This window comes from Lipophrys pholis (assembly GCF_963383615.2).
Source record: "Lipophrys pholis genome assembly, chromosome: 3".
In the NCBI taxonomy this organism is placed as follows: Eukaryota; Metazoa; Chordata; class Actinopteri; order Blenniiformes; family Blenniidae; genus Lipophrys; species Lipophrys pholis.
The window spans coordinates 29,899,879-29,926,040 of NC_137627.1; positions in this window are offsets into that span (position 1 = coordinate 29,899,879).

Below are 26,162 nucleotides of genomic sequence, written 5' to 3' on the forward strand. Positions count from 1 at the left end.
TATGTGATCTTATAAACAGCTGATTTGTGGAATCACGATATCCAACTTCATTTATTATCCTAATAGCTCTTTTTTGCAGTTTGATTATTGGATCTAGGTTTGTTTTATATGTATTACCCCAAATTTCAACACAATATGTCATGTATGGCATCACAAGTGAAAAGTACAGCAAATGTAGGCAGTTCTTATTCAGTAAATGTCTTGTTCTGTAAAGAATAGAAATAGATTTGGATAATTTCTGTTTTACATATTTTATGTGAGGCTTCCAACAAACTTTATCATCTATTATTACTCCCAAAAACTTAGTTTCAGATACTCTTTTCAATTTCAACATTGTTTAAATTCAACATTAGGCCTTTTACCACCAAACAAAATGAATTTAGTTTTACTTTCATTTAGTGATAGCTTATTTGAAGCAAACCATTTGTTTAAATTCATCAATTCTATTTCTACAGTTTTTAACAACTCCTTTATGTTCCCTCCTGAACAAAATAAATTAGTATCGTCTGCAAACATAACATATTTTAATGTATTACTTACTGTAAAAATATCATTTATATAAAGTATACATAACTTTGGTCCCAACACTGAGCCTTGTGGAACTCCACAAGTTACACGTTTAAGATGAGATTTAATATCATCAATGCTCACATATTGAAGCCTATTATTCAAGTAACTTCTTAACCAGAGTTGGGCTTTCCCTCTTATGCCATACCGTTCACATTTCTGCAGAAGTAAAGAGTGATCGATCGTATCGAATACTTTACGCAAATCAATAAACACACCTACTCCAAACTGCTTACTATCTATAACTGTTGCAATATTTTCTACAAATTCCATCACCGCAAATGATGTTGAGCGATTGCTCCTAAATCCATGCTGATGGTCATTCAATAAATCATATTTCTCAATAAAGGAATCAAGTCTCTTTACAAACAATTTTTCAAGAATTTTAGAAAATTGAGGCAGTAAAGAAACTGGTCTGTAATTTGAGACCAACTGTTTGTCTCCTTTTTTATGAATTGGGATCACTTTGGCTGTTTTCATCTTTTCTGGAAAAACACCAGTTTGAAAGGATTTGTCACAGATATATGTTAATGGCTCAAGGACACAATAAATAACCTCTTTTATAATTGACATATTGAGGTCATGGCAATCAGTAGATTTTTTGCTCTTAAATTCTTTTACTATTTCTAAAATGTCGCTTTCAAGTACTCCCCCAAGAAACATTGTGTTACATTTATTGAAAGTTAAATTAAAGGTTTCCTTTTTTCCATCTATAAGGGGAATCTCTTTTGCTAAATTAGGACCTACATTAACAAAGTAATCATTGAACTCATTAACCATGCTCTCAATACCCTCAGTCACTGAATTGTCACCTTTAACAATGTTTGTTGGAAAACAAAATCAAGACAAAAAAATGAAATGTGGTTTCCTAAACATTAGATCTTTATCATCCAAAGCTCTTCTAGTCAATGATCTGATAACCGAACACAACATTGATCTCTTTGGATTAACAGAAACCTGGCTACGTAAAGATGAGTATGTTAGTCTAAATGAAGCCTCCCCTCCAAGTCATATTAACACTCAAATAGCTCGTGAAAGTGGTCGAGGAGGGGGCGTGGCAGCCATCTATAACTCTCAGTTACTAATTAATATTAACCCAAAACCCAACTTTAATTCTTTTGAGAGTCTGAGCATGACCATGCGACACCCGTCAAATAAAATAGTAAATTCTGTAGAATTTGTAATCATTTATCGTCCTCCTGGACCTTATTCAACTTTTCTAACTGAATTCTCTGAATTGTTGTCAGATCTAGCCCTGACTAAAGATAAGGTTATCATGGTAGGAGACTTCAATGTTCATGTTGACGTAGAAAATGATAGTTTCAATGCCAGCTTTAAATCTACACTTGACTCTCTAGGTTTCTCTCAGGTAGTAGACGGGCCTACCCATAAACATCTACACACCCTAGACCTTATTCTAACTTATGGTTTGAATATAGAGCATCTGACCATCTCTCCTCACAATGATTTCCTGTCAGATCACTTCTTAATAACCTTTGATTTGTTCTAAATAGTTATAAACCTCCGGCTAAAGCCGTGTTAACCAGGTCTCTCTCTGATAACATAGTAACTAAATTCAAGGAAAGAATTCCCTCTGCTATAGAATCAGTAGTGAATCTTCCTGACACGTATACTGTTGCTAGCTCAAATATTGAATACCCAACAAACAGTCTGACAGATATGCTAAAAACAACGCTAGACGACATAGCTCCTCAAAAAATTTAAATTAAAAAACAGGAAAAGTCATCCCCATGGTTTAACTCATCAACCCGCCAGCTTAAACAACGCTCCCGTAGATTAGAAAGAACTTGGCGTTCAACAAAAAACAGACATAGATTATATAGCCTGGAAGGATAGCTTCAAAACTTATAAGAAAGCTCTGAGTAGAAGTAGAACTAATTACTACTCATCCTTAATAGAGGAAAACAAAAACAACCCTCGGTTTCTTTTCAGTACTGTAGCCAAACTGACCAAGAACCAAAATAGCGTTGAGCCCACCATTCCTATCAATATATGTAGTGAGGACTTCATGAGGTTCTTTCAAAATAAAATTACAACGCTTAGGGATAACATCCATCAAACCCTACTGTCCGTTAGCCCCATAACAGAGGAACTGGTTAAACCTAACAGTCATCTGGAATGCTTTCAGCAAATACAACTAGTCGAACTAAAGTCCCTTATTTCTTCTGCTAAACCAACTACTAGCCTGTTGGACCCAATTCCTACTAGAATTCTGAAAGAGGCACTGCCACTAATTAATAATTCTATACTCGCAATTATTAACCAGTCTCTAACAATAGGCTATGTGCCACAATCCTTTAAACTAGCAGTTATTAAACCTCTCATTAAGAAGCCAAACTTAGACACAAGCCTTCTCTCAAACTACAGGCCGATCTCCAACCTTCCTTTCCTGTCAAAGGTTTTGGAGAAAGTAGTCGCTAAACAACTCAATAATTATCTGCAGGAGAATAATCTGTTAGAGGAATTTCAGTCCGGCTTCAGAATGAACCACAGTACAGAGACTGCACTGCTAAAAGTTACTAATGACCTTCTAATGGCCTCAGATAGAGGTCTTCTATCTGTTTTAGTTCTTCTGGACCTTAGTGCCGCATTTGATACTGTCGATCATAATATACTTTTAAGGAGATTAGAAGATGCCGTCGGCATTAAAAACTTAGCCTTAAACTGGTTTAAACCATATTTATCTGACCGGTTTCAATTTGTTCATGTAAATAACAAATCTTCAATGCATGAACGGGTCCTGTGTGGAGTACCACAAGGCTCCGTCCTCGGACCGATATTGTTTAATCTCTATATGTTACCACTCGGAAATATTATTAGGAAACACAACATTAACTTTCATTGTTATGCAGATGATACTCAGCTATACTTATCAATTAAAACCAATCAGGCCGACCAACTTGTTAAATTAGAGTCCTGCCTCAGGGACGTTAAGTCCTGGACGTCTATCAACTTCTTAATGCTCAACACATCCAAGACTGAGGTTATAATCGTAGGTCCTAAAAAGCTCAGGGATAACTTTTCAGACAGTCTGATTAGGTTAGATAATATTACCTTAACCTCTAACAGTGATATTAGGAACCTGGGTGTTATTTTTGATCAGGATCTGTCCTTTATGTCCCATGTTAAACATGTCTCCAGGACAGCCTTCTTCCATCTAAGGAATATTGCAAAAATTAGAAACTTCTTGTCCTTCAAAGATGCAGAAAAAATGATTCATGCCTTTGTGACTTCAAGATTAGATTATTGTAACTCCCTAATGTCAGGCTGTCCAAACTCCTCTGTTAGGACCTTACAGCTAGTGCAGAACGCTGCTGTACGTTTACTAACCAGAACTGGAAGAAGAGAGCACATCTCCCCAGTCTTAGCATCCTTACACTGGCTTCCAATTAAATCTAGAATAGAATTCAAGATCCTTCTGATCACATATAAAACTCTTCATCAGAAGGCTCCGTCCTATATCGAGAAACTTCTAGAAGTTTATCACCCTCCACGAGCCCTTCGCTCTGAGGATGCAGGACTGTTGGTAATCCCTAAAGTCCATAAAAGTAAAACAGGAGGCAGGAGTTTCAGCCATATGGCTCCTTTACTCTGGAATCAACTACCAGCCTCGGTCCGAAAGGCCGACACCATTAGTTTATTTAAGAGTAGACTAAAAACCTTTCTCTTTGATAAAGCTTATCCTTAGGAATAAAATAGGAATAAAATAGGAGCACTAAGTTGAGCTGCTATAGGCCTAGACTGCTGAGGGGATTTTTTCTCTCCCGTTAAAGGGAGTAACTCTACATTTGGAGGTTCTGTTTCTTGTCTTTCTTTCTTTCTCTCTGTGTAACAACATTACTGTAGCCACCAGATACTGCCGCCGTCTTTTTTTCTCCCTGACAGGAGGGGAGCAGGATCCAGGGGATCAGACCCAAGACTCACAGAGTGGAGTTACCACGGTCCTACTACCTGACCCCACCACAGCACCGGGACCCCACCGAAACGGCACGGCCCTTAAACTCCAGACTGAGATTGGTTCATCATCAGACCAACGCTCATCATAGACTTTTCTTAGTATTTGTACTTATCTGGCCTGTCTGCCACTCTCTCTCTCCCTCTTCTTTTCCTCTCTCTCCCTGTCCTATCCCATGTACTTCTCCCCCCAACCGGTCAAGGCGGATGGCCGTCCTTCCAGAGTCTAGGGTCCGCCCCACGGTTTCTTCCTGAAGAGGGAGTTCTTATGAACTTCTCTCCATGCGAGGGAGTTTTTCCTGGCCACTGTTGCTTGTTACACCTGCTTGCTTTGGAAGGGTTTAGTTGGGTCCTGTTGTATTCTATCATTGTAAGAGCGCTTTGAGATGTTTGTTGATGTGATTTAGTGCTTTACAAATAAAATTGAATTGAATTGAATTGAATTGAAGATAGTCTTTAATTTTAACAAAATTACTGTAAAGGCTCCTGCTGTTAAAGTGGATCAATGAAAAACCCTTCATTTTAGTATTTAACTCTTCTTCAGAGTAATATTCACAGGACATATTAACATTTTGGTAGAAGTGGATATCTGGATCAATGCCATTTTCTAAATCATAAAACCTGTGATCTTGAAAATCAAAAGATTTTAACTTTGTGTGTTCACACATTGTCGTGCCCAAGTAGTATTTCCCACCAGTATCACACTGATCAGCATCACACGAATAAACAAAACAAATAAATAACAAAAAATAGATTGCTCCACTAATTCATCATTTTTCATTTAAATCTCTCAAGATCCTTGATATCTCTGACAGCGATGACTTTGGCTTGTTCTGGTGTACCATTGGGTCTTATGAATACCTTACAGTTCCTTATCCAGGTGTCTTGAATACGCTTGTTCTTCTTCAGGAGTCTTGCCTGCCATGCGATTTCAGAATTTTTCTTTATGAGATGCTCGTTTACATACACTCCTGTTCCCTTCAGTTTCATTGCAAGCTTTAGCACCTCAATTTTGTGTTTTCTGTTCACAAATTTGATTATGATGGTTGGCCTCTTGTTGAGTTTTTGCGGGATAGAGTGACATGCAGCTATATTTTTACTATCCAAGGGGATGTCTTTGTCATTAAAAAATGTAATGACTTGCTGCTCAAGCAAAAGTTTTTCACCTCTTGGTGCATCCTCCCCCTCCTTGTCACCTGCTGTAATCCGTGCGTAGGAGTAGTGGTTTGTCTCCATCCCAGATATCACCAGGTCTTCCATTCTTGTGTATTGTTCCAGGTCTTCCACTCTTCTCTCCAGCTCTTCAATCTTCCTGTCTTTTTCTTTTATCACAGATTCAGTTGTCTGACTTCATCAATTAAATCTAATAGGCCCACCTGTTGTTTCACCACCTTGCTCAGCTCCTCTGACATGAAGTTAAGGGACTTTTTAATTTCTTCCATATCTTCGGATAACCTCTTAGTTGCCATGTTTCTTTTTCATCAATAGAAGTTCTTAGAAAAGTTCAGTTCAGGAGAAAATTGAGGTGTTAAGGCAGGAGAAAAAACTCAAGGGCTCACGGGTTTATATAAATGAACATCTGACTAAAAGAAATGGTGAAATTGCAAGGCAAGCTAGAATCCTGAAAAAGGAGAAGTGGATTCAAGACACATAGACAAGAAATTGCAAAACAATGATCTGACTGAATGGCACACCTGAGGCCTGTACTACGAAGATGAATTTTCTCTTATCGAGATAACTTCAAGTATTAACCCTGGGTTTTCCGTACTACGACGCTCGCTCACTTCTCACAGGGATAAATCACCACGGTAACTGACGCTAAAAGTCTAACCTGCTCCGGAGCAGGATATGTTCTCAATAAGTGGTCAGAGCTCCGCCTCCTGACCAATCAGATCTCTTGGAAAATGCCCTGCCCATTCTTAAATGATGGTGATTGGTACGCAGGTTCAGGGCTGAACTGCAGCGGAGTGGAGATGAGAGTTTGATTTAAAGCGATCTTTCTGACATAATAAAGTAAATCCTGGTCACTGAGGCTTTGAAGGATGTTTTTATTCTTGACATGTTCCAAGTCTGTTTATCTCCACGAAGGTTGATCTGTAATAATGAGGTTATTGATCACACCTGACAGAACTGCAGAAACATGAATTTATGGAACGCAGAACAACTCGTGTCGTCGCAGTGATGAATTAATATTCCAACATAAAACACTCCAACAAGAGAAACTCAGCCTCTAAACAACTGGATGGAAAATCTAAACTAAAAGAAGAGCAGTGAGGAAGTTCAGCCTGACACATCTCTGCTGTAATAAAGTGAAATTGATTGTTCAGCGGGCTGTCCAGTCCCTTTATATCGTGCATGAATTAATATTGTATAATCTCACAAAGTCAGCATTAACAAGTCTGAAATGTTCTGGCTTTGGCTGCAGCAGCAGTGTTGCTTTTAGCTGCTGGATGTGTTTTAATTCTTCATATTCACTGAGAATAACTGCTCCTTCAGTAATCTGTAAGCTGCCCTGCAGAGTTTCTCCATGTGTGTGATTGGTCAGACGCTGCAAACTCCGTCCCTTTCGCGTGCACACGTAGGTCTGGGTTGAACCAGAGAGTTGAAACCTACTTCGTAGTAACGGTGATCAGGATCGCGCACATCTCGATAAATCAACCCAGGAAACAGAGAGAGGTCCTGGATATGTTGATCACGGTTCGTAGTACAGGCCACAGAACAGGCCAGAGTGATAACAGTCAGGGATATTAAAGAGCTGATCAATACAAATAAAAAAGGATGAATCACAAGATGGAGAGGTGGAACAAAGGGGAAATGTCAAATAATTCTTGACACATGTATTCAGAAATACTGCTAATGAAGGACAAATATGGTACATTTTAAGTCCCTTGACTTTCAAGACCATAAACCCTATGTAATAGTAAAAGACATTGATCCAGAGACCCACTTCTACCAGAACATTGACAACAACTGTGATTATTATTCTGAAGATCAATTTAATCCTAGTGTGACCATAGAGGGTTTTCAGTGATTCACTTTATCAGCAGAAACCTGTACTGTAACTTCTCCAAAATTAAAGATTACCTTCTACATCTTCAACACAAATTTACAATAATAGCAATTTCAGAGACTTGGTTGACTGACAAAGATTTACAGGATGGATTACAACAGGGCTATTCAATTAAATATTCACTCGGAATGGATTTTCAGGCTAAGGACATGAGCTGGGCCAAACATTTTTAGCAGACATTAATCAAAGTTAACCATTTAAAATAAATACAAATAGAAAAGATAACGGACACACTGGATATTTATTAACGTATTAGCGTGCATAAAAAAGTAACTTGCTTACCAGCAACTTTTAAGAACTTGAGGTGTTTTTCTTCTCTTGAAACAACAAAAGACAGAGTTTGTCCCTGTCTATATTTGGTCTCATCTGAGACAGTCGCATCTTGAGTGCATATAATCAAAAAACATAAACAGTGGGCACAGTGACACAGTTACTATCCCTTTGAAATGAAATAAAGGTCACATCAATGTGCATAATAAAGTGCAACTAAGTGAAATAATAAGTTAAAAGAAAACAGTCACAGAAATACATCAAACTACATTATGTTCCTGCTATAGCACACGGCTTTGTTGCACTTAACATTAGGCATTCCATCTCAACTTATGTAGATGTGTAACACTTCCCTCGTTGATTTTTCTAGTGGGAGAAATGACACCTCTTCTTTTGAACAAGGGCATGGATGTTGGGCTCATAAGATGTCAACACAATCTGAAGGCGGTGGTTAAGAGTACTGTCAGTCAGAGAGCAACGAGAGCTGTTTTAATCATGTTGATGTGTGAAAAGCTTGATTCACATGTGTATGTTGATCCAAACATACTGAGCAAGTGGACTGCAACTTTCTTAATATCAGAACCTTGCAGGTCCATTGCTGTGAAGCTTGTGAGCCATGGCTCGGGATGACTGCATATCCACAAACTGGAGTATGAATTTCCCCTCATCAATAGAGGGGACCACTTCCTTTGCTCTAGTGGACAAGTCCTGGTGTGTTGTAGCAGTAAAGGGTTTTTTGGCAAAGCTCATCACATCTGTGGGCAGAACAAGCCTATCGAATCGACCGGTAAAGTTCCCTTTCAACTGTGTGATGAAACCTGTCATCACGTCAGAGATTTGCTAGGAGGATGAGATGTGTTTGTGTAGTGTGGGAAAATGCAGCATTCTCTCAGTACTTAAAGTCAGTTGTAAAAATGTCCAGTTTGACTTGGAAGGCATACATCTGTTCTACAAGATCAATGACAGTTTTATCCCTACCTTGCAATCCCCCATTTAGATCATTAAGATGCCTAAATATGTCCCACAGAAAGCAGACACCTGCCATGAAGTTGTCTTGCAATATTTGACTTAAGTGTGTCTTCGCTCTTTTTAACTTGCTGCTGCAGAGGAAAGCCGTTTTCTCCTCCCTGAGATCACAGAAACACTCCTGTGCTTTGCCTTTGGAGAGCCACCTCGCATCATTGTGCAACAATAGTTCCTGGTGCTCTGCAGACATCTCCGACAACACACTTATGGGTTGTTGGCGAATGAATGCAGGTTTACTGCTGGGATAAGCCACATTGCTTTTAAATAATTTTTCAGTGTTTTATTGCATTTTTCGTGGTTAATTACTCACACTATTATTGATTGATTTATTACTCAGTTAATTTAATAACAACTTGAATTGCCTCTAAAGCTATTGTTCGGTGACTTCATTGCAGATAGATAATTCGTATTCTTTATTAATTAATAAATTAATCAATTTATTTAATTAATAATTAAGATTGCTTTTGTCAGGTCCAACCTCTGAACATTTATTAATTCTGCAAGAAAGAACACACACACCAAGTTAAGTTCGGTTTTACTCGTGAGGAGAACGGACAGAGAGTGTTTCAGTGACAATCTCCAACCCGCTCTGAGTACGTTAGACGGCACATATCCTGTTTCATCATCTTCTCTTTTATTCAGCATTAAACCTTGTTTTGCTTGTTTCTCTCTCTCCTTCTCTTTTCCTCCCTTTTCTCCCTGCTTCCTTTTATTTGCTATTTCTAGCCATTTTGTTGTGTGATCGAACCCTTGTTTCTGTTTTTTCTTTTCATTTCCCTTGGTATCTTTTATTATCGAATCTCTGAGCCGGGTTATGTCAGGTCCGCATCCTGATTTTGAACAAATTTCCAATCTTTACATGTTAATGTTTCACGTGGTTTTGAACGTCCCTGTCCCATTTTGAATTAAATTTGGACGGGCCGTACTACATAGGGTAGTCTATGGTTCCGCTTTATTACTTCTTCAACAGGGTAGTGGTTAATTTGTAACTGAACGCGGTAATTCTCGCTTCAACCCTCTCAGGTGGAGAATTCTTGCCTGTGCATCCACGTCAGCCCACTACTTACTTTCCTGTTGCTTTAAATGATGCCCGAAACCTAGTGGTTCTCAGTACATCCACACATTCATCAACGTTCACACTTTTGGCGCAGGATTTTCAGAGACACAACAACCGCGGACCCTGTGGTCCTTTTACGACGAGTATTTTCCAGGCCCCGTTCGCCTCAGTGTCTTTTCTTAGTTTTACCTATAAGTGCCTAGGATTATAGGGTTTTACTACTGCGCTGCAACCCTCAGTTCAGCCAGTCTTTTAAACACAACCAACTTACCCTTGGCGCGGTTCTGTCTCGCTTCTGGATGCCGTCAGCCGTCGGACTCCGACAGCTGGGGAGACCACCAGTCCCGGAAAAGGAGCTTAGGTCTCACCTAGTGAGCCTGCCACGGCCGTGGTCTTTCTGCTGATCTCCGCGTCTGCCGGAATCCTCAGGCGTTGTTGGCATCCGGCTCGAAGGACCAATTTAAATGTCAGGTCCAACCTCTGAACATTTATTAATTCTGCAAGAAAGAACACACACACCAAGTTAAGTTCGGTTTTACTCGCGAGGAGAACGGACAGAGAGTGTTTCAGTTACAATCTCCAACCCGCTCTGAAAAACCTCTGCCGCCTCCTCTCTTTTTATTAGGGTTCCTCTTATCTGATTTCAAAGCACTTATCTGCAGACTACATTCCTCCTTATCATAAAAGATCACAGTGGAGAAATACAAGTCGTAATTCATGAGAAAGAATGTTGGTACAATGAATGTGATAACTTTTCGTAAGATTATTCCAACAGCTTTTAATCCTTTTTACGTGGTTTTCTTGCATCTCTGCATCCAATTTTTCAGTATTATCAATTCATAAATCGCAAGTTTATCCAATTGATAATCCTAACTGCATTTAATTAATTTTCAATGGTTTAGCGCATTCAACTAGCTCATTGTATTAATTAGTAAACCACGACTTTACTTAAATAATTCCTACTCCTTCTTGATTACTTCTGATTGTTACTAAATAAATAACCAAATTTGTTGAACTAACAATCCAGTGGGTGGTTCACTCCACTGAAGTAATTTAGCCTCCCTTCAATTATTAATTTACAAATCTCAGATTTGTTTCTTTGATAACTTGAATCATAGATTACTTTCCGTAATTTAATCACCACTCGTAATCAAGTACTGTTGTTCATTGATTGGTCAATGGCCATTTGTGACGCCTAGCAGCTTGAGTTATTCCCAGGTTACTTCAGCGAGTCGCCTCCTGTGGGTCCACAGACGCTTCGGTAGTTCAGACCACTGACCTGCAGTTGTCAACAAAGGAGTGACCAGTCACTCCTGTTGACAGGTCGTGTCACTGGTGGACCGCCTTAGCGATCTGGCACCTGTGGAGGTGCCTCCCGTCAGGTAACCCTTTATAGCTCAAAGCTGTTGGCCGACAACTGACTATTTACTTTAATCAACCCTTATAGCCTTGCATAACTTACACTTGGTACATTGCCTTAGTAATCTATTACTCCAGTAATCCATTACTTTGGTGATCTACCACTAGTGATCAGTAATTGTCAACCAGTAAATAACAATTTACTTCTGTTTGATGATTCGTTTATATGTAAATTACCTCTGATGGTGTAGAACCTTCCGGTTGCTTATCACTAGGGTAATTTGCATATTCTGATCAAACACTGACCCCAACACTTGTCTGTCCATGCAGGATTAAACCGACGGTTTTTCTCGCCTAATTTTCATTTCAGGGTAGAAAAAGACATGCTGTGATTGTCACCTGTATAAAACTGCTAACGTTAACTTTTGAAATGCGCCGCCTCAACAACACAATGCATTGTGGGTTAGTTGTTAGGTTACGGTAAGTGTTGCATTCATGTTTGTAATAATGTAGGAATTTTTGTAAGAACATGTCAGTGTTACCAAAAGATGTTTTTCTATACTTCTCTGACCCAAGTTATTCAGCAGTTGCCTTCAGGCCACTCCAGGGTTGCTTTCGGGCCGCATGTGGCCTGCGGGTCGCTAATTGAATTGGGCTGGATTAGAAGGTTATGAAATGTTTTCGCAAAACAGAGGAAATAAAAGGGGAGGGGGTGTTGCCCTTTTTGTGACGCAGGCTTTAAAATGCAAAGTCACTGGTAATATGACCGTGGCCATTGATAATTTAATGGAATGTATAACCATTGAAATTTAGGTAGAAAGAATGAAAAACATGGTAATTAGCTGTATTTATAGAACACCAACGTAGTGTATTGATCAGTTCAAGAATAAGATTAGTGAAATATATGAAAACAATTGGGATAAGACTACTTTGTTTTGGGGCGACTTCAACATAGATTTACTGAAAACAAATGATCACGTGAAAACAGAGTTTCTTAATAACATGTTTAGCTTGAGTTTTCATCAGTTAACTGTAAAAACCTAGCAAAATAACCAAAGATGCTGCAACACTGATTGATAACATTTTTACGAATGAGATGAAAATATTAGATGATGCTAATCAATCACATGACGCATGTTTAGATAAATTTTTCTTATTTTATGACCGCCATTGCCCATTAAACGAACTTAGACAAACTCCAAAAGAGAAGGTAAAACCCTGGTTCACAGAAGGGTTAAAAAAAAAAGCTTGTAAAAAGAAAAATAGGCTCTACAGGGAATTTATTACACAAAGAACAAAGGATAAGGAGGGCAAGTACAAACTATATAAGAACAAATTGACATCAATAATGAGATTACAGAAGAAATACAATTATGATTAATTGCTATTAAAACACAAAAACAACATAAAGGGAACCTAGAGAGTAAAAAATGTAGTATGAATGACATTCCAACATATTTTATAAATAACAATAATTCAGTTTTTGAAAATACTCAAGAAAATGCAAATGCTTTCAATGATTTTTTCGTAAATATCGGCCCAATTTTAGCAAACGAAATAAAGGCGGTAGACCATAATTATGATTTAGCATTCAGCAGTAACAAATCAATGTTCTTTGGTGGAGTCTGTGAGAGCGACGTATTAGACCTGGTCCGCACGCTTAAGAGCAAAAAATCTAGAGATGATAATACCATTGATATGTCACTGATGAAGGAAGTAATGGACTGTGTCCTTAAACTATTCACTTACATATGCAACAAATCATTTCAAACAGTTTTTTTTTCCAGACAGGACGAAAATGGCTTAGGTGGTCCTAATCTATAAAAATGGTGACAAACATGTATTATAGATTTACAGACCTGTGTCCTTGCTACCTCAGTTTTCAAAAATACTCAAACAATTGTTTGTAAATAGACTGGATGATTTCATGGAGAAATATGTGTTATTGAGTGACCATCAATATGGGTTTAGGAGTAACCGATCAACTTCCCTAGCTGTGATGGAACTTGTAGATAATATAGCTTCAGCGGTAGACAAGAAACAATACTCTGTAGGTGTTTTTATTGATCTACGCATTTGACATAATTAACCTCCTTACTTCTGCAGAAACTGGATCATTATGGCATAAGAGGTGTAAAGGCACCTGCATACTCCCTTTTTGGACCCATAAGAACAAGAAGAAAATTCGGCAGTGACGTCAGCCAGCTGCAGAAAAAACAGCTTTTTCGGCAGGACTGTTCATAGTCCAATAAGAAGCTGCCGAAGTCGCAGGCCACGCCCCCTCACAGCAGCCACACATCTGTGATGCAGCGTTTAAACTTTTCAACTGCACAGTTTATTTCTCGCCTCCAGTGCTTTCAGAAGTACATTTCTCTGAAGTTTTTCAGTAATAAAAGAGAGAGTTTTTGTCCAAGCGCGATGTTGGTCAATCGGTGGAGATAATTAACTACAGGAGCTGACAGCTGTTTGTGATGCGTTCAGGTGCGTCATGTAAGCCTGCACTCCGACATTTTAACGAGCTGTGGCGCTCGTACAGTAGCGATGTTACAAGCTAAATATGATTAAAATATGACTGATAGTCATGAGTGAACTGGAACACACATGCGCAGCACACGCCAGTGCAGAAGTTTCGGCAGTGCGGCACCCACAGCCGAAACAAATTTCTTCAGCCAGAGTGAGCTGGCCGAAGGAAATTACGTCATTTTACGTCAGACTTTTGTCTTGTTCTTATGGAGTATGAAGGGGCCTTAACACTACAATGGATAAAACGTTACTTAGAAAATAGATATCAGTATGTAAAAATTTATAACACAGTGTCACATTATAGGAAAGTGAAGTGTGGCGTTCCACAAGGTCCTGTATTGGGACCTAACTTTATTTAAACTATATCTCTACAGTATTTATTAAATTGAAATGTATAATATTTGCGGATGATACACCCTTATATTGCACAGGACCAGACATTAAAGAACTGTTGACAACCGTAGAAAAGGAGATGATCAGGTTAAAATAGTGGTTTGATATTAATAAGTTATCATTAAATGAAAATAAAACTAAATTTATGGTGTTTGGTGGGACTCTGACTTATTGTGACATTCAGTTAATTCTAAATGGAGTAAGAATTGAAAGAGTGTATGAGACCAAATATCTGGGGGTAATCTGAGATGAGCATTTGTTTCGATGTCTCACTATGGGATACGCCCCCTGCGTATGCCTCAGAAGCATTTATCTCATTACACCAATCCTGATTGGTTGGTGATCGCGATGCCCGCGTTGGGGGTGGAGCCACCTACCCTTACGTAGCTTGCATTTACTACGCAGCATCACTTAACGTACAAGTGATAGCTAGCTTAACTGTTAACAGACCGGAGCTAACTCGTTTCGGTCGCTGAGCGCTAGCTTCCACACTGCGACCCTCCATCCTTCACCATAGCCTGAAGAGTCGCGCACCTGACGACACCACAGGAAGGTTTCATGGTTTAGCACACCAGCTAATACCACCTTGATCAATTAGCACACCAGCTAATTCACCTCTTGTTTAGCTCCCCAGCTCACCATTATGGATGCCCACGCTCCTCACACCAGAGGAGATGGAGACTCTGGGGCCAAGCTCTGTACCTGTGGAAACAGGATATCGAACCATGACTCACACCAGGTCTGCAACATGCCCGACAGGCTATCGAGACCCCCGGTTCATGCATGCTCTGTGCCCGTTTCACCATGAAAAGTCTCTGACGAGGCCTAGCACGCCAAGCTAGCTCATTCAGCCATGACCCGTTCTTGCCGTCCGGTGACATACCAGTCACCAGCGAGGCCAAAGACGGGAATGACGCGGACACCGCCTTGAGCCAGCTGGGGCTCCCAGCTGGACCTCGCAACTCCACCTCCACCCGTGGAAGATGTGCTGGAGTTGGATTATGAGGAGTGCGAGGATTACACCTCGGAGCTCCTCATATCTGACGATGAGAGTGAGGACGACGTCTTCATTCCATCACTTCACTTCGCCACACCAGGTGCTGTGGCTGTCCTTAGGGATGAGGAAGGAAGTGCACCTGCTTCCCCCTCCATCAGCATGGACATGCAGTCAATGTGCAAACGCGCTGCATCCCGGCTGAATATCCCTTGGCCTGCATTAATGACGGAGACCGCCAGGTCCTGTTATGAAGGGAAGAAATTACCCCAGGCTACGAGGACGGCGAAACAGCAACTCCCTGTCTTTCCCGAGCTGCTTGACGAGCTGTCCTCCTCATGGAAGGACCGTCCGTTCAGCGGCAGGAGCCCGGTACACGGCGCTTCCTCCCTGGATTGTGAGGGCATGGAGAAGCTTGGCATTCTCCGCATGCCCCCCCATGGAGCCGTTAGTCGCCGCGCATCTGCACCCGCAACTGATCGCCTCCTCCAGGACTCCCACACTGCCGTCGAAAGCAGACCGCTTCCAATCCGCCATGACGGAGCGTGCTTACAGGGCGACGGCGCTGGCAGCCAGGGCTCTCAACTTGTCCTCTATGCTCACCGCGTATCAAGCGGCGCTATGTGAGAACATGATGAGCAGACCTGACCCAGCTGTGTGGGACAAGATTACCATGATAACCGACATCTGCCTGCACATGCATCACTGTGCGGTCCAAGCCACGGGAAAAGCTCTCGGGATGATGGTGCTGCAGGAAAGAGCCAGATGGCTCAAACTGACCCACCCGTCCGACAGAGAGAAGGAGGACATTTTGGACATGCCGGTCACACCAGACGGCGTCTGTGGCTTGGCCCTCCCTTCAATGCAGCAGCGTTGTGAAGCCAGGAAGAAGGAGGACAAAGCTCTCTAGCTCTGCCTCCCTCACAAAGCCGAGCATGCACCTGCCACGTCCCACCAATGAAACGCTGTGCAGGCTATGGTGGCGCCTCCATTCCCTCAGTTTAAAATCCCAAAATGGCCCCAGGCCCGTCCTGCCCCAAGTGCCCCACTCACACAGTAGCCAAGGACCGGCTCGCCCAGAAAGGCCACCACAGCGATCGTAGCTCCGCCGGCACAGACCGCGCAGACTGCCAGTCAGCAGGCCAGGAAGAAGAAGAAGTGGGCGGTCTGACGACCTCCCCTCTTCCCACCGGTACCGGCGCTGTATGTTCCCATTCACCAGCCCCGCCGGTGTTTCTTCCACAGTGTACTACTCCCGTTTTACAGAGCTCACGAGGCCCCGCTGCTGCGTGTGCTCAGGGAAGTCACACGAGCACATACCATTGTTCTGGTTTAATACAAATGTTTTCACTGCCGCATCCAGACTTCTGGCCGAGGGCGGAGTCACATTTAATAAACGAAAGCACAATAAACAGTTTGGTTCCCAGGCCTGGATAGGGTTACATCCCAGCTACGGACCGGCAATCCCCCGAAACTGTCATTGCACTAATTCCCAGCGCATGCCCAGTGACACCCGAGGATCACGACCGTATCCCTCCACAAGAGGGCCACATAACACAGTTATGGACAGGGCGTGTCAGATGTTGTCACTTCTGTCTCCGCGATGAGGGACAGATGGGCAGCCCTCAACGGCCCAGCCTGGGTTCTGAGAACGATATCACGGGGTTACAGGCTTCAGTTCGCCGCTGTTCCCCCTCGTTTCTCTGGTATAGTGCATTCTCAAGTGCGAGGAGAGTCAGCTCGTGTTCTTCAGGAAGAGATTCACTCGCTGTTGACAAAGAGAGTAATATGCGTAGTGCCTCCCAAACAATGTCAGAGCGGATTTTACTCCAGGTATTTCCTGGTCCACAAACGAGGAGGGACCGGGATTCGCTCAATCCTGGATCTCCGGGCTTTGAACAAATATCTCAGAACATACAACTTCAGGATGCTCACACATGCAACCCTGCTGCGTATGTTGCGTCAGAACTACTGGTTCACATCAGTCGACCTGAAAGTCGCATATTTCCATATCCCGATATATCCTCCGCACCGGAAATATCTGAGGTTCGCATTTCAGGGTGTTACAAGTCCAGAGTCCTCCCCTTCGGCCTATCTCTGAGCCCGAGGGCATTTATGTGCTGTATCGAGGCAGCTGTCGTGCTGCTGCGGCGACAGGGCATCAGGCTGGCCACATATTTGGATGACTGGCTCCTCCTGGCACGGTCCAGAGAGGAAGCCATAGTGCAAACACACACCCTCATAAAACACCTGGTCGGCTTGGGTTTCATGATAAACGTGTGGGGGGAGTGTGCAGGAAATAATCTTCCTGGGTTTATCACTAGACTCGGTGTCTCTCACAGCTCGTCTCTCAGCCGCGAGGGTGAACGCTTTCAGAGCCTGTCTCTGACGCTTCATCCTGCACTGCCGGGTCCCCTTCAGATTATACCTCCGACTACTGGGGCTGATGACCTCAGCCATCCTGGTAGTCCAGCTCGGTCGTCTGTACATGAGGGATTTTCAGCGGTGGGTGTCTTCCCTCCGGCTGGACCCCGTGCGTCATGGCGCACGGACAGTCATGGTCAGTGCGCAATGCGTAATGGGGCTGCGCTGCTGGCGCCACCTGACTTTCCTGGTGAAGGGGGTCCTGATGGGAGCCGTTCTGTCCTGGAAAGTGGTCACAACAGACGCAAGCATGTCAGGCTGGTGCAGCATATACGAGACCCGATGCGTGCGGGGCGTCTGGAGCGGAGAGCTCCAGCGCTCTCACCTAAACTATCTGGAGGAACCCCGGTTCTCAGAATAGCATGAGTGAGATGTCTCACTAGACAGCCCTTCTTGAGGGGCGAAGCGAGAAGAGGTGCTTATTTTGAGTGACGCTGCGTAGAAAGCGCAAGCTGCTTAAGGGAAGGTGGTTCCACTCCCAACGCGGACATCGCGATCACCAGCCAATCAGGATTGGTGTAATGAGATAAATGCTTCTGAAGCATACGCAGGGGGCGTATCCCATAGTGAGACATCTCACTCATGCTACTCTGAGAACCTATAGGTATTATTTATAAAACAAGGGACTTGTTTGCGCATATTGTGTTTCTCACTTATTATGCCATACAGTATATGACATATTGTGTTTAGGTTTGGGGAAATACATATAGAACATATATAGATCCTATCATTAAACTCCAGAAAAGAATTATTAGAATAATAAATAAAGCATTCGATCGAGAAAACACCAATAAGCTATTCATAGACTCTTGTACCTTAAAATTCATAGGTATTGTAAATTTTAAACATGAGAAATACTATTTCGAGTGAAGAATAAAAGTCTTCCCACAGCTATTCAAATTTTTTTTAAATGAAGAAAAAACTATTATTATTTAAGAGGATTGTGTGGATTTGAAAGAGGTAGTGTGAGAACCAATTTTAAATATAGATGTGTTTCCTTTCTGGAAGTCATTTTATGGAATGAACCTAGTGACGAGTTAACATTGTGTAAATCTTTCCTGTGCTTCAAAAAATACATCAAAACGTAAAACAATTAATGGTTATAATGAAAAATAATTTCTATTACTTTTCTTTAGTTTTTCGTTTTATTACTATTCTTATATTTTATATGTACTGTATGTATTTTTTTTCTCTCTCTTCCGTTTTACTTCTGTATTTCTTTCCAGTTTTTTTTATCTTGTATCACTGGTGTCCTGTGTAACTTTATGGGTTTTTAAGGGATAGGCAAAAATAAGCCTTGGCCTCTGCCCATACCCATTTCGGCCACAGAACAAAAACAAAAAACGTATGTATGTACTGAAAAGCACAATGAACTGAATGGACAAAAATTTAACTTTCGCAATGAAACTGTAACTGTAACCAAAATATACCATTCATTCATTCATACAATAAAGCGCCAATGTTTCAAATGAAAAAGTTTTGCGTTTACAGCAACTTTTGGAAAATTATTTTTTTTTTCATCGAAATGAGAGAAAGAATGAATGAAATTAGGTTTTCATATTCGGCCACAAGTTGGCGCTGTTTTTTGTTTTTGTAATGAAACCACACAAATACACGCAGAGAACAATATGCTTTAAACATAAAAAAAAACGGAAAGGAGAAAACATACTTTGGAATTCATTTTTTTTTTTTTCTCCCTTGTCCTGTTCTGCAGCTTGGGCCAACAATATGATGTGATTGAGAGCCTTCAGAGTCAGAACAGTTTTTGCTTTTGCAACAGGGAGAGACCTGGAGTCTCCTCCTGTTGCCGCCTCCATCAGAAGTTGGCATGGCTGCCGTACACGACCGGGGGGGAACGCACAGAGAGATAGAGAAGAGAAGAGAGAGAAGAGAAGAGAAGTTGAGGGGGAGGGGATAACATACAATACCCTTGTTCGTGCTACATATATTATTTGCAGTTATCACACTGATCCAAATGCTTTACAACTGTTATTAGATTAAACCAGCCTGAGCAGCTCAATCAAGACAGTAACATGATTTTCTAGATTAAACCAGCCTGAGCAGCTCTAGCTAGACAGTAAGATGATTTCTTAGATTAACCAGCCTGAGCAGCTCTATCTAGACAGTAACATGATTTTCTAGATTAAACCAGCCTGAGCAGCTCTATCTAGACAGTAACGTGAAGCAGGAACATGAATTAACAAAGAGGCAACAACAAAAGAGGAACATGATTTTTAGAGTTTGAGCAAATGATGACAGAAAACAAGCAACTTCAGAAGCACCTTTCGTGAGGAGTGGAAGTGTGTGTGTGTGTGTGTGTGTGTGTCTGTGTGTGTGTGTGTGTGTGTGTGTGTGTGTGTGTGTGTGTGTGTGTGTGTGTGTGTGTGTGTGTGTGTGTGTCTGTGGTTTGTCCACTGGGTGTGGCCGGAACTGTTGTGGGGGGACCCGTAGCGACACCCCGGGGCCTGAGGCCATCGGGCCCGGACACCGCCACCCCGCAGACGGCAGACCAGGAAAAGCGAAGGCCCGAACAGGCCCCGGTCGGAGGACAGTCAACTCTCCACCCCACGGAGCCCCATAACCCACCCCCCACTTTCCCGCTCCATGATTCTCCCCCCGATCTTGATTGATAAACCCACACCCACCCCTCCACAGACACCCACCCCTACCCCTACCCCTACTCCCACCCTGACACAGACACAGAGACAGACACAGACTCAGACACTCACACACCACGTCCGAGGGAGCGCGCCCCCCGCATTCCAGCCGCACTCACCCCGGGCTGGGGTGGGACCCCAGCGGGGGGCGCTGGGGGGAGCCACGTCTCCCACCCTCCCCCCACCCTATGTGTGTGTTGGATGCATGTAAGGGTGTGTTTTTGTGTTTTGAAGAGGTGGCTGCAATGTGTGTGTCTCCATTTATGAGAAACAGCCATTTGTTTTTAAAAAAAGAACTACAATTCCCTAAAGCTGCTCCTCACTCTGTGATGGCAGAGCCTGTGAAATATGTAGTTTTTCCAGTGTAGAAATTGGCAGATAATTTCTTACCAAATGCTATAGTGTAAAAGCAAAATACGACAAACACATGAATGTAGAGCAAAATAACATCCCGTGTTATGATTTCTGTTTATGTAACCAACAGACAGAAGAATCCAGAGTCTGATAGCTAGTTACTATCGGTCCAAATGTACAAAATTTATTGGACTGAAGTGCAATCCCACATCATAATACTGTTAACAATAAACAGTTAAAAAAGTTGTATCTCATTCAGAAAAGGGAGATGAGTATTAATAACAGTCTGTGAAGCCGAAAAGATAGAAAATGTCCGAATATTCTCGGGGAAAAACACAAACAAAAAAGTGCTGGCCAGCAAGAAAAAAATGATAGAGCTCTGTAAAATGGCGCAGATAAAAAAAAAAAAAAGAATGTGAGGTTGCTGTTACTCAGCTTCACTTGGGAGCAGATCTCCTGAATGGACACCAGGGAATGGTGACAGACCCAGTCCAGGAACCAGCAGGGCAGGCGAAGAGAAGGACATTCCGAGTTGCAAGCGCCACTAAGACAGAAGAGTCAGAGAGGACGAAAAAAAGAACATGCGGCACTGTCAAGCTAAAGCTACAGTCTTCTGCGAGTGGCTAAACACACTACAGAATGAAATAGAGAATAGATTTGAGAATAGAAGTACAATTATACATAACTGATGAAATCAAGAACAAAGTGATGTCACGTAACAAAACACACTTTTGTTCAACTCTACACACATACACAGAACCAAAGCACCGAACCACCTAACTAACGAGTAGCTTAAGTTGCCAATAATGGCATGCCAATAATATTTGTTCTGAACAATGAAACACAATCCTAATACATGATGAAATGCACAGCACCACAAACAGTGCTGCGCTGTACAAGCTATGGCTCACCTAAGAGAAGGACATTCTGAGTTGCAGGCGGCCCGAAGACAGAAAAGTCAGAGAGGACGAATAAAAAACATGCAGTCACTCTCGAGCTAACTTTGTTAAAGGGCCATACACATAAAAAAATGTAATGCTGAGGGGGAATTAACTATACATTTTTTATTAAAATAAAATCAAACTGACATAAACACGACATTCAATTTAAATTAAATAAACAATAATAAACGATAAATCCAGCTGGGTTACATCTACACAAGATATTTTTAGGTCATTTGAGCATGTTGCCTGGGTAACCGTGATGACGCCTCGAGCGCTTTTCCCACACACACAGAAGCAAGACAAAAGTTGAGATTATCCGCTGTCAATAGCTAATAGCTAATTTACAACAACTCACAGACTCAACTTGATTACAATAATCTGATTATCCATTGCTGCAATCACAGTACATCTTCCGGTTGCCATTTTCCTGAATTTCAGAGCTTTATTCATTTACTTGTTATGTAACCACAAGCATGTGGCCCAATGTAACAGGGTAAAAGAACATTGTGGCAAAGAGGTGATTAAGCCCCTGACGGGAATCAGGTGTGCTGCCTCACCTCTCTGCCCATAAAAGGAGGAGCTGCCAGACATACAGGGTGACAGGCGGGAGACAGGCTGAAAAGTCTGTGTGAGGACTTGGTTTGGTGAACGTTTTGGTGCAACTTTAATAAAAGAATGGACTTGGGACAATCTGTCTCTGTGGGTGAACCTGACGGTGGCATGCTCTACTGCTACAAAGATATATTTTGTCACGAATAAACAATTGATATGAACGATATTTTAGGGATCGCTGTCAGAGCAATCTCAGAACGGCTTCTCTCTCCATCTCCATGGTGATGCAGCGTCACAACCTGCAGCGATTTCGGTGCATAGCAGAGTAGCCATTATATTGCAAACTATTCCCTCTGAAGGCTGCTGTACTTGTGATGTGCGAGTCTGAATGCATCTTTCAAAACCCGCGAGTCACTTTATTAAATGGTGACTCATGAATCATCATTTTCATTATCTCGTTCACTGAGTCATTCTCGCTCCAGCCGTCCAGCTGCAGAGAGGAAATGTTACTGTTGTGCTGCTGCTATGCTAACTGCATCGTTATAAATATATCACATTACTCACTTTAATCGCCCTGTGGTAAAAGCAACCGTGCTGCTACTGCTAATAGCTGCTAAAAGCAGCTACTAGTGCTAGTAGCTGCGCCGCAAGTGCTAATAGCTGCTAAAAGCAGCAATTCGAGCAAGTAGCCGTGCCACTAGTGCTAATAGCTGCTAAAAGCAGCAAGTAGCACTAGTAGCCACGCGGCTGGTGCTGATTGGTGCTAAACGCAGCAACTAGCGCAAGTAGCCGTGGCGCTAGTGCTAATACCTGCTACCGGCTCCATAAGCTTATGAGGCTGAGCATCCAGGTTAATACTCGTCTGTGTGAATGCTCACATCTTTATTGGGATCTTTATAGTCATTAGTGTGGACTGGCTATACAGTAAAATTAGTTAATTCCTGATTGTTGGTAGAAAAGCAAGACAAAAACATCACAGCATATGTTCCGTAAAAAAGCCGAAAAAAGCGTGACCCAGACACGAAAGATAAGTCCAATGTATTAGTTTGAAATTCGATTGTGTTCGATTGTACATGAAAAAGAGGGACAAAACGTGTCACAGAACACGAAAAATAGATACAATTTTGTGACCATTTGACGGACTGCAGTGAGACTGGGTTGCTGCTTGTGCATGCGCAGAAGTACAGAGCACGTGCGCAGCATCTCCACCAACTACACGGCGATGGAGCCCGAGCATTTTCAAAAAGTGTGGTTTTCAGTGGCTCTGAGCACCATTGTCGTGTAAACGGACACCAAGGTTTTGAATTTTCACTTGAAATTCTGTCCAGGTAAACAGGGCCTAAATGTCAATAGGTGTAAATCAATCTAAAAAACCAAAATAAAAATAAAAATGGGTGAGAGAAGCTGCAAAGTGTAAAAAAAATAAATAAAAGAGGAATCTGACTTTTGCTGTGTTCGTCAGTTCAAATTCCAGATGCAGCCAAATACATGTTTTGGGCTGTTGAAAAAAAAACCTGTCCAAGTACAGAAAGTGACCAACTGGGATCATTTCATTGTGAGGTAAAAGCAAAACCCACAATACTGCGTGGCCCCTTGATTAAAAATTAATATAGCAATTATTTACCCTCGTTTAATCACATGGACATGAAACAATTGAGTGAATAACTATAATAGACACTGTCAAATGTGACATAATGGATTAATGAGTGCACCTTGTTAAAACCCCATCCATCCTCTCATTGTATTTCTTGAAGAAAAGACCTATTTATCCGCCGAAATTCAGGCACTGGTGAGTCTCTTAACAGACTCAACAATGCAAGACAAGGGGCTAAATATTTTCTGACATTGTATTAATTTCATCTTCAGAAAGACATATTATCCAGACAAAGGGGAGGCTTTACCAGCTGATTGACTGATGGAACTGACATTTTCACATCTATATCTCAAAGTCTCACCTGTCTTCAGGATGGGGACGTTTTGGCCCCATCTCATGTGTCACAAGGTTGTGAACTGCAATATATAGTGTCTTGGAGAGTACTACCCTCACCTCATGAGTACAAGTGTACCTCTTTGTGAGATGTACACAGCTGCAGACACATATCAGTCTGCCCCGTTTTAAGGAAAGCCGATACAGAGTGATGTACATATCAGTGTCAGGATATGAATCTGCCTTCCCGTCTCAGCTGTTGCAAACAGTTTATATCCTGTGAAAATGAAATGGTTACCTGAGCACATCATTGCTGTTTACAGTCATTGTACACACTGTTACACAGCTGTGAAATTATCTCCCTTTTTTTTCCCCCTTCAGTGTGGTGGCACATTTGAAATACTGACATAAAAAGAACCATCTGCCGGAGTCTCAGCCATTTTCACAAACTCTGTGAACGACATACGTCTTTTCCCATGGTTCCCAGCTTTCTAGTTTGAAAAGCAATGTCTGCAATAATCACGTATTTGCTGAAAATTTTGGCCTATTCTGTAAAAACTGAACAAAATAAATCACTTGATGTTTGTCCAACTCAGCAGGATACTGAATTAATAGACTCCATGACAGCTGATTTATCAAGCAGACAACCATGTCTTGCTGACCCTTTTTCATTTGCCATCCCTGTATTAAAAAATAATTCAATGTTCTGATGTATTTTCATGCTTACACATCATTACTCTGTGATGTCGAGCTCATTTCAGGGGGAATTCTATGATTAGCATTTGCAATTCACTCATTTATTTCCTAGTTAAAAAAAAAAAAAACTCACTTTCTCCTCAATCTGTACAACTGTGAGACATTTTGTGAATTTTCCTACAACTCTGAATTTCCTGCTTTGAGCTGTGGGCGTATGAGGAGGTGGGAGAGTGATAGTGATAGCGACAGTGACAGCGATATGAGAGCAAGAGATCAAATTTCTCCAGCAGAGAAAAAGTAAGAGTTATATCCCTTACTCAAATTGTATCATGTCTTGTGTCTGGATTGCATTATGGTCTATTGAAGCTACTGTCAGCAGGGGAATTGGTATCTCAGCCTCTTCCACCATGGATTTCCATTCTGCTTGATAGCTGAATATCAAAGCAAAGCAATAAAATACATAAGAACCCCACACTGGAGATAATCTCAAATGTTACTGACAAGAGTTTTACACAATTACTTTTAAGCATTCACTAAAATCTGATATAGTGTCACCTGACTTCCACATCAGTATTTTCATAATCACATCAAAATGAATCCTTAATCGTACATGTACTGTTAAATAAATAGTGGTGTCGGTACACCCCTTATATAAATCTTTCATTTCAGCAAAACAAAGACATTAAAACCTCTTTTCTAAAAGTGGTCTTGCTGTAACAGATGTATACAAACAACAAAAATACACACAGAAGACCAATAGCAGAATGACACAAAAAGGCAATTACAAGAGCTTTTAGAGATTTGTTTAGTTTTTGCCCCATGTCCTTCTTGCTACAACTGTGATTTGAATCAGAGTCCCCTAATCCTAAATTCAAGATTTAACCAAGTGGCTCTCATAATGTAAAGTGGGTTTAATTCCCCTGAGGGACGCCACAGAGATTTGGAATGGTAAAACAACATTTTGAGACCACCATGGAGAATTTGCAGCTCATAGTTGAGTTGGTTTCATTTCTTTCTGCTCCTCATTTCCAACTGAGGGGTCAGAAAGTTTATAAACTTTTTCATCTGGTTCTGTTTAGACAACTGTATGATATCCTGAGAACACTCATTATGGTTGCGGTTTCTACATATATGGCACAGATATGTTAAAAAAAAAAAAAAAAAACCTACAAAAAAAAAGAAACATCTAGGGACAGGTAACAGTACAAAATGTACAGTACTTTGTAAACACCAAACTTGCACCCAGTGATAAAAACACAAAGCACAGTTATGCAGAGTATTACATTTCTAGTTTGGAGGATTCATAGAAAAGATTTCCCATCTTAATGTCATTTTCGTGGATGAGATAAAATGGCACAGAGTCAGTGGGAGTCT